General features: G+C 38.5%; 2 long non-coding RNA genes across 3 annotated transcripts; both read right to left on the bottom strand.

The window, feature by feature from the left end:
- Positions 1–3,224: 3,224 nt before the first annotated feature.
- LOC143606359 (uncharacterized) lies at positions 3,225–5,278 on the bottom strand. Of its 2 annotated transcripts, XR_013148742.1 has the most exons (4): positions 5,210–5,278; positions 4,494–4,756; positions 4,354–4,408; positions 3,225–3,268 (listed from the first exon to the last, which is right to left on the bottom strand). It is a non-coding gene; the product is annotated as an uncharacterized LOC143606359 (long non-coding RNA). The 2 variants fall into 2 exon arrangements; XR_013148741.1 differs by lacking the exon at positions 5,210–5,278 and having other exon boundaries at positions 4,494–4,854.
- Positions 5,279–5,280: 2 nt separating this feature from the next.
- On the bottom strand, positions 5,281–5,624 carry LOC143606360 (uncharacterized). The gene is made up of 3 exons (XR_013148743.1): positions 5,586–5,624; positions 5,396–5,488; positions 5,281–5,314 (listed from the first exon to the last, which is right to left on the bottom strand). It is a non-coding gene; the product is annotated as an uncharacterized LOC143606360 (long non-coding RNA).
- Between the last annotated feature and the right edge of the window lie 3,750 nt (positions 5,625–9,374).

The following is a 9,374-nucleotide window of genomic DNA, read 5'->3' as shown; positions in this document are numbered from 1 at the left end:
CCCATATCTCTGCCCAACATTCAAGACTTCTGGCAGACGGTGTATTATGATTGCAGACCTGAGCCTCCAGTGATGCGAGCAACCGTCAATGGTCAAAACATACAGTTTTCTTCGGAAGACATTCGGTTGGCTCTGCAGTTCGGCAATGAGACACGAGACGACCCAACGGAGTTCGTAGCTCCTTTCCGTGACGGAGCATACTTGAGAATGGGTTATTCGGGTCCGCTGGGGGACTCGCAGAGGAGGAAAGGCTTTCTGCTGGACCAATGGCGTTTTCTGATGCACGTGTTAATTGTGTGCATGTCCGGCAGGAAAGCAGGAACAGACGGGATGGGTGCGACGATGCAATCTGCCATGACGGCCCTGACTTACAATCGTCGTTACTCTTTTAGTCAGATGATTTTCTATGAGATTGATCGTCAGAGACGGGCGACGGCGCGAGAACGATTTATCATGTATCCGCGATTTCTTCAAATGATTATTAATCATGTCGCTCCGTCTCTACCGCAACGGCGCCCTATTCGATATGTTGAGTGTGTAACAAAGCGTATTTTTGCTCAATGTAGGACGTCGAGCACTCGTAGCAACCCTGAACGCCGTCCAAGGCATACTCCACTTTTCGGGTATCTCATCAACCCGGAGTATGTTCCTGCAGGAGGGGACGAGTTCAGGGATCCGCAACCACATCAGGCGGCAGCACCTCATGCTGTATCAGCTGCGCCTGTTGTATCTTCTGCTGCTGTGCCAGCTACTATTGCACAGACTATGTCCACGGCTGAAAACGTTGATCTGGATGCTGCTTTCAGTGGACACGGTTTGTTTGATATGGATATCTCGGGTCCTCAAGTTATGGATGCTTCTACAGCAGCTACTTCGGTAGCTGAATCCGAGTTAGATGAAACGTTTGCTGAGGCCAGACGGCTAATGGTGACTCGTGAAAGGATTTCGGGTAAGAGGCCGAGAGTTGAGGACGAGGAGGGAGATGAGGAAGAAGCGGTACAACTTGTGATGAGACGTTCGCGACGAGAACGACTGGGTATGGCTACTGGAGCGGGGGAGACTTCAAGGCATGTACGTTTTGCTCCGCCTGTCTTGTCAGGTATGTCACTTCTTCCTACTACTGCACAGGTTACGACTGTCGAAGCGTCAGCTCCAGCAGTGGTGTCTCTACCACCACAACCGTTTGATCCACCGGTGGTAGTCGCACGCTTCGTTGATTCGACTATCACAACAACTGCAGGGTTACCAAGTGTACCACCTGCGGTCACTTCTGCTACTGATGTTCCACCAACTCCACTGCCTACTTCAGATGCTGAACGGATTACATCACTAGAGCGTATTGTTGCCGAACAGTCTAAGACTATTGAACGCCTAGTGGAATCCAATCGACTACAAGCTGCCCTCCTGGTTGAACACGGAAGAATAATTGATGCCTTCAAGGAATACTTGGCATCTCAGGGGGAGAAGACGTGTAGGGGCGATGAGTTGAGAACGAAAAGACGAGAAGATCATGACGATGATCCCAATGCACCTTCGGGTGCAGGTGGTGAGCTGCCAAGAACCTCTCAGGCTCTTGGGGCTTCCACAACTGAGGGGGAGTCTACAGATGTAGCTGGTGATGTTGTTGTTGGTATGGGTGATGATGCTGATGTTGAGGACGTTATCGATGCTTTAAAGGAGTTGGATGATGAGGAAGACGATGAGTTTATGGATGATGACGACGTGTTGCCCGTGGATGAGATTGAGAGGATTGGAGAAAAGATTAATGTGGAAAATGTGTTAGAAGAAGGTGAGATAATGGATGATGATGTTGAGCATGACATTCCCGAAGTGGAAAAGTCGGGTGTTGGTGATGAAACGGTGTTGGATGAGACGGTGTGGGAAGAGCAGCCTAGATGGAAGGAAGAATATGCTCATTGGTTTGTCAAGACCAAGAAGCCTGCTGTTCCAACCATGTTCAGAAAGAGCTACAACATTAAAGGGTATGCAGAGGCGAAAAAGGGGATTATTTGTTGGATCTATGATGAACAGCTCAAGTTGTTTGTGGTGAAGCGTTATGATGGCGTTCAATATTTCAAGAGAATGTTGAGATCGTTCAACACATTGCCTGAATGCGAAGTAAAAGATTTGGCCAGGTTGGGCCTGATAAACCGAAACAACGACAATATGGCTAGAATGATTGAGAAGATAATGTGGAAAGAAGGAGTAAAAGAAAAGAAGTTTGAGTTGCTAAAGCCACAAAAGGGAAAATTAGTGAAGGATACAGAGAGAGGTATGAGAGCAGATGGTAAACCGTGGATGGTGATGAAGTACAAACCAGTCCGATGTATCAAGGAGGTACCCATGAAAGCTATGCCTCGAGATGTGCTGAAAGATTTGAAATGGTGGTTTGTGGACTGTGAGACTGCAGAGGCAGTAATGGAGGACGAGGATGAACAAGAACTGCTTCGGGTTTACGACCCGATGCATCTTGTTAACCTGTCGCAAGCTGATCTGGAAGTACTCAACAACAAGAAGATCTTCTACATTCCTGCTTGGAAGGATCAAGCTAGGAGATATCAAAGTGTAGTGTCAGTATGTGTGAAAGAAGGGGCGCACGCTTAGAGATGCAGATTACAAGACTCGAGTTTTGAAGAATCAAGATATGAAGCTACTGCCAAGGGGGAGTCTGTTGGTACATGTTTGTCAGTAGTTCATAGTCTTGTAATTGTAATCGAGTCTGTATTGTAATTGTGTATTTGATTATGTTTTTGTTTGTGTAACTAGCGAAGTTGTCAACAAGTTCGCTCAGGCGAACTTGTTGAACAAGCGAAGTTGTCAACAAGTTCGCTCAGGCGAACTTGTTGAATATGCGAAGTTACAGACAACTTCGCCTGTGGCGAAGTTGTCGTGTATATATTGATTGTTACAGCCGAATCGTTAAGGTTAAGCAGTTTAGGGTTTCAGTCAAGTGTTCGAGTTTAAGCAGACGTGTTTGCTAGTTCCAGTGTCTGTAATAGTGACTACGAGTCACGTGTTCGGTTAATAATATTACGTGTTTGATTCATTGCTTGTGTTATTCTTTATCTACACTCGTAATCTACCTACGCAGGGATTCCGCACCTGCGTTGTTAGAGAACATCCCGTGTACGATCCGTCCGGGAACCTTCAATAACTCTCAAGTCAAGTCAATCATATAAAAAGGAAAATAACAAATATTCAATAAAAACTAAAAACTTCATCACACTTGTTAACCTTTTTCACCATCTTCAATCTTCATGCAAGGTGCCTAATAAGAAAAATAAAAACTTTTCAATATGTAAATAATATGGACACTAACTTGTGTAGCATACTTAATTAGTAATCTAAAATCGATAATAACCTATTAAAATCAACCATCTCAACGTTTGTGAAAAAGCTAAACTTGCCCGAGCCTAAAAATAGGCTCGTTCTATAAACGAGCCCAAGTTTCATTGTCGAGCTCGAGCCGGCTTAAGAGGAAAATATTTTTATTATATATATATATATATATATATATATATATATATATATATATATATATATATATCTATAATATATATAAACGAAAACATAAAAATCATACGTGTCGCGATTTGGTCGCTCCCCCATTTTTTGGAGTCACCATATTTGCTTGATTTTTAAATGGAGGCTTCTCATGTATTTAACCTGAATTCATAGGTATGGGTCTTACCAAACCCAGATATTTCTTAAACGGGTTATAAGATCTCATTAAATTAAAAATTATTCTCACCAAATTATTGATGTAAAAATCCTATAAAATAGGATATACTAAAAATTAATATCTTATTTATTTTAAAAAAGATATATAATATTATTTAAATTAAAAAACCAATTTTTTAGTAAAAAAAATAAACGGGTCTTGGGTCTCATCAAACCATAAGTATATTATTAACTTTCATAAATATTATTTATAATTAAAAAACCAATTTTGTAGTAAAAAAATAAACGGGTCTTAGGTCTCATCAAAATCATATAGTTTTTAAATTGGTTATAACATCTCATTTATTTGTGAAACAATTTTTCACCAAACCATAAGTATATTATTAACTTTCATACAATAAAAAAAATATAAATTCAAAAAATAAATAAATATTAGAACAAATATAAAACAATCCCCGTAATACGGGGGATAAAAACTAGTGTATATATATGTGTGTGTGTGTGTGTGTGTGTGTGTGTTCGTTAACCGGTTTAGTTTAAATGGTTCCTATGCGAAAATCCCTAGCCGGTTCCTAATCATTAGTTACAATTGAAAAGTAACTGGTTTTGGTTCGGTTAACCGGTTAGGATTTGCACCTCGAGTTACAAACAAATCACATAAAACAAAATTACCGTTATTATTTTGTGAAGATGATACTTGGTTAACCGAAGAAATTGTACTCGGTACCTAAAACATATAAATGAGAAAAAAATGTCAATATATAGATATGTAACAATAAAAATAATAAACAATAGTTTATAAATGTGAGTACCTCTATGTTCATATCGCTAAGAACCGAAGACAAGTTTGCATTGGGAATATGTTCTTGAATAATGTTCAACATAACATTGACAACACTCATTAGTCGATCAACTTTATGTGAATTTGTTGAAGAATCACCTTTACTTTTTGCGGTCGGCATCCTTCCAACTAATCGAACGTATCCCCTTTTCTTCGGGCCTTTAACTTTTGAGTAGTTATCATTTGAAAAATCACATGGATCTCCGGATTTACTTGTAGAGTCACTTGCAATAGCTTTTAATGAAGCCTAAATACAAAATAATAAAGGTAAGTAATTTTAAAAAGACCTAAGCACACATAATATTAATGAACTGATGGTTTTTTTAATGTTAGTAAATTGATCATTGTTACTTTCTTTCTTGTCCATTTTCTATATTTATTATTATTATTATTATTATTATTGCATATGGTTGGTTCCTGTATTCAGTTCTTGAATGGATTGCTTGTCAACTCTAATTTCATTAATTTTATTATTTCATTGCTTTGCAATGAAATCAGTACCATTTAGATTTATAAAATGCAATAAAATCAGTATCATTTATTTAGATTTTTATCTTATTTTCTGTTTTTTTTCATGATTACAATTTTGGGATGTTTAGAATTCGATATCGGTACCGAACCAAGAAATTCGGCTGATTCGGTATCGGTACCAATTATCAAGCTCATCCCTACATAAATATACATTACCACAACTTTAGTGGCTTCCGCATCAACAATTGTTCCATCTTTACGAGTGTAAGTTTTTATATATAGTTCTTCTCGTGTTGGGTGTACACCATTATTATTCATGGCCTGCAATTGTGTTTGATGTTTAGTAAGGGGCAAGAAACAAAAAGAAGACAATAATTTAATTCAAAATAGCTAAAATAATACATCTTCATGAGAAAGTCTAGCAAACGATTTTGTCCCGGTAACATGAGGCTCATTCATCTTTGAGCGGCTCGATCTTTTAGCATCACATGTACTCTATGGTAAATAGTTAATTAATACATGATTAGATTTATTTAATATAGTTCCATAATTATATATATTGTATAAGACATCAAAGTTATAGATCATTTACTTGAAATTCTAGAGTGAACCAACGAGTAACAAGTTTTTTTAAATTTTGTTGGATTGAATCTATTGTCATCCTTGGTTTGTTGTGCCACAATTTCATCAACAGATTTGCTTGAATCATATGCGCGTGTCTTCAATGAACCTTTCCACGTTCTCCAATTTTCCCCATGATACAGAAGATCCATTTCTTAATCATAGATAAATGAAGAGCAAGAGTATCTAATAACAAACGTAGATTATCTTACTCTCGAAAAGGTGTAATTGACTCAACATTAAATAATACATAACGATATGCTTGAGTGAGAAACTTCATATCAATCTTTGAATTTGAAGATCTCTTTCTTTTTTTAACGAATACTTTCAAAGGCAATTTACGACCTATGGCACGACCGGGGCAAAGATTGTTGGATTCTTCAATGTGATTTTGGTGACCCTCATCATCATTCCTAATTGCTCTAGTGAAGACAGTTTCTACTTTCGATAGATATCTCGAGCAAAATGTTATACTTTCCTCAGCTATATAACCTTCGGCAATTGATCCTTCAGGATAACCATTACTTTTAAATCTCCACAAATAACTTTAGAAAGATGTCTTGGTATATTTTGTCACACAAGAAATCAGGGAGCTTCATGAAAATCATGATGCACAAAGTGAAGTGAAAAATGAATCGAGCAAGATGTTGATCACACTATAGAGTTAGAGATTTTTTTTTTAATTATCAAAAGCATTCGCCACATTTTGCAGCTAAAAAGGTTATAATGGAGCACTAACTAGCCCTATACACTCTCCTATCTTACACAGTTTATCATATACGGTTGTATAAAGGAAAAACAAAGTGGTAGTTAAAATATCAAATACTGCAAGAAAAGGGTTTGAGCAAAATATTCCCAAGAACTAAGTCGTAACATTGTACATATTAAACTTTACCCCAACAAAAGCGGTTCCATAAAAAATGTCATATGAAGCATGGCACAGTGTTACCGTCTATAGGATAGTGTACTAATCTAAAGCTTATAAGTTATATGATCTTGCAAAGAGATTTACAAGTTGTTATTTGGTCTTTAATAAACAAACATATATGGGGGAAAAAAAAAAGGAAAATGCTACCAGTGACCCCTGTGATATAAGACATCATGAGGTTAACCATATCTTGAACACCTTTTTTAACAATTATAAAGTATATACTAACTTTAAAGTAAAATTATAAACATGGTTAGTTGGAGTTAAGATGGAGGATGGACTCAACGTTTTTGTCCTAAGAACTGCCCTCTTTATTGTTCATTAACTTTCAAACTTTTCAAAAAAAATATTTTTTTTATCGTAAGTGATAGTGCAAAGATGCATTTAAAGAGCAAAAATAAGAACCCTAATTGATGAATCGTTATCATGTGTATTTGTTGTAAGATATTTCACTTGTTAACTCAAATTTGTACATTGACTCGTATCCTAAGTTTTTCCTACTGTTGGGTTCGTAGGCATTGTTGGCCCGGTTTATTATTTGAAGTCTAAAGGGCTGACGGGTGTAGGGTGGCCAGACCGAAGCCCGGCCCGGTTTGGGTTTCTTGTTTAATATGATACAAACCCTAGTCGTATCTCTATATATTTGACGCTATGTATTTGTAATCTTTTGTCACTCAATAAAGAAATACCTAGTTGCCACCCGTGACGTAGGTCAGTTTAGACCGAACCACGTTAAATCCTCGTGTCGTTTATTACTTTCGCGTGTGTGTTCGGTTCGTGTGTGTGCATTTAATCCTAAAAAGTTAGGTTCGGATCACACGAAGAACACGGAACCAACCGAGCCGCGGCCAAACCTTCCGCTGCCGCCACCCTACTGCGCTAGGATTCCGCCGCCGCTACGGTTTTCCAATTGTCGTTAGGGTATACATTGCCGCTGTTTTGCCGCCGCTAAACCCAGCCCGACTTATCGCGACTTGGGTTCTGTTTGAAAGCAATTAATTTTCACCCATCATTTTTTGCATCTTTGTGCTGGAAAATTATATTTTGGCAGTTTGGTCAAGAAATATATAGTTAAGAAGAAATCATATTTTGTGAGTCAAGAACATTTGAATCAAAATCCTATTTTTTGCTGAAGAATCGTTGTCAATCAGAAGAAGTATTAAAGAAACCAAAACCAGTGCCAACCGTGTTTGTCAGGTTTAATCGTTTCAGTTTCTGATTTTCAATTCGTTATACTGTTGCGTTTAAATAGGTTGATTGTTTAACAGAGTTCAGTAGAACAGCCGTTAAGTTCAGGCCCGTGTCATTGTTGTGTCTGTCTTTGTTTTTTATTCAGTTTTTCATTTTAGTCATTGTCATGGCAGAAGACAGAGAGGTTTCGATACAGAAGTTTGACGGACAAAAGTTTGGTTGGTGGAAGATGCAGATTGAGGCACTACTTTATCAGAAAGACTTGCATGTAGTGTTTGAGGATGAAAAACCAGAAAAGTTGTCAGAAGCAAAGTGTAATAAGTTAGACAAGAAAGTCAGGGCTTGTATTACACTATCTTTGTCGGAAGATGTGGTGTTTAACGTCATGAAAGAAACCACAGCACGTGGTATGATAGAGGCACTATCCAACATGTATGAGAAGCCTTCGGCAACGAATAAAGTGTATCTTATTAGAGAGCTAGTGACAACTCGAATGAAAGAGGGTGAGCTAGTTACAACGCATATTAATAATCTTAACTCCAACCTCTCCCGCTTAGTGTCAGTTGGTATTAAGTTTGATGATGAAGTTCAAGGCTTGTTGTTATTATCATCTTTGCCCGACAGTTGGTCGCAAACAGTAACTGCGGTTTGTAGTTCGTCTACAAAAATTAATTTTGATGGGATTCGGGATTTGATTCTTGGAGAAGATTCAAGACGCAGAAGTTCGGGTGAATCATCAAGTAATATATTAGTCACAGAAGGTAGAGTAGGGATAAACAACGAGGCAGTGGGAACAGGAAGAGGATTCAGTCTAGGACTCGTAAAGATATTGAATGTTAGGGTTGTAAAGAGAAGGGACACTTCAGGAATCGGTGTCTGAATGGTAAGAAAGAGGTGAACGTTACAGAAGATGACACATATGAGGGGGTCAGTAGTGATGAGGCTTTGGTTTGTAGTGTTGAGAGTAACGTTGATACTTGGGTGATGGATTCTGGTGCACCATTTCATGCCACTTACTGTAGTGAAACGATGAAGATTCTAAAGTTTCGGGATTTTGGAAAGGTTTGACTAGCGAATGATGATATTTTAGAGATTACGGGTATGGGAGATAACTTCAGCCGGTACTTCTTGGACTTTAAAAGATGTTAGGGTTATTTCATGTTTGAAGAAACGTTTGATTTCAGTTGGGCAGTTGGATGACCAGGGGCACGATGTTAAGTTCGGGAATAGGCAGTGGAAAGTAGTCAAAGGGAATCTCGTGGTTCCTCGTGGCAAGAAAATGGGTTTGTTGTATATGGTCGATATGTCACCAAAGGGAGTGGATCCAGTTTTGGTGAAAGACAAAGTCCAGTTCACAGCATCTCTTGGGCAGAAGAAGGTACGTTTTGCAAGTAACAAACCCAGAGCCAAAGTGAAGATTCAGGATGAATGAGCTAGGAAGGTTAAATCAGTCAAAGGACATTGTGACAGTGGGAGCACAGGTCGTTTTTCAGTTACAGTTCCAGGTTGACAGTGGATTAAGAAAACCAGTATTCCAGCTTTACAGTCTCTCTAGTGGATTACTTGCTGAATATAGAGAGTGTTTGTTCTCGGGGTATCTCAGGATCCGGTAATTTGTTTAAGTGGGAGCCGGTAGGGACA

This window comes from Bidens hawaiensis, unplaced genomic scaffold (assembly GCF_021521415.1).
Source record: "Bidens hawaiensis isolate Kalapana, Puna unplaced genomic scaffold, B.hawaiensis_p1.1 tig00074506_1, whole genome shotgun sequence".
Taxonomy (NCBI): Eukaryota; Viridiplantae; Streptophyta; class Magnoliopsida; order Asterales; family Asteraceae; genus Bidens; species Bidens hawaiensis.
Note: the sequence above shows the minus strand (reverse complement) of the source record. Positions and strands in the feature narration are given on the sequence as shown.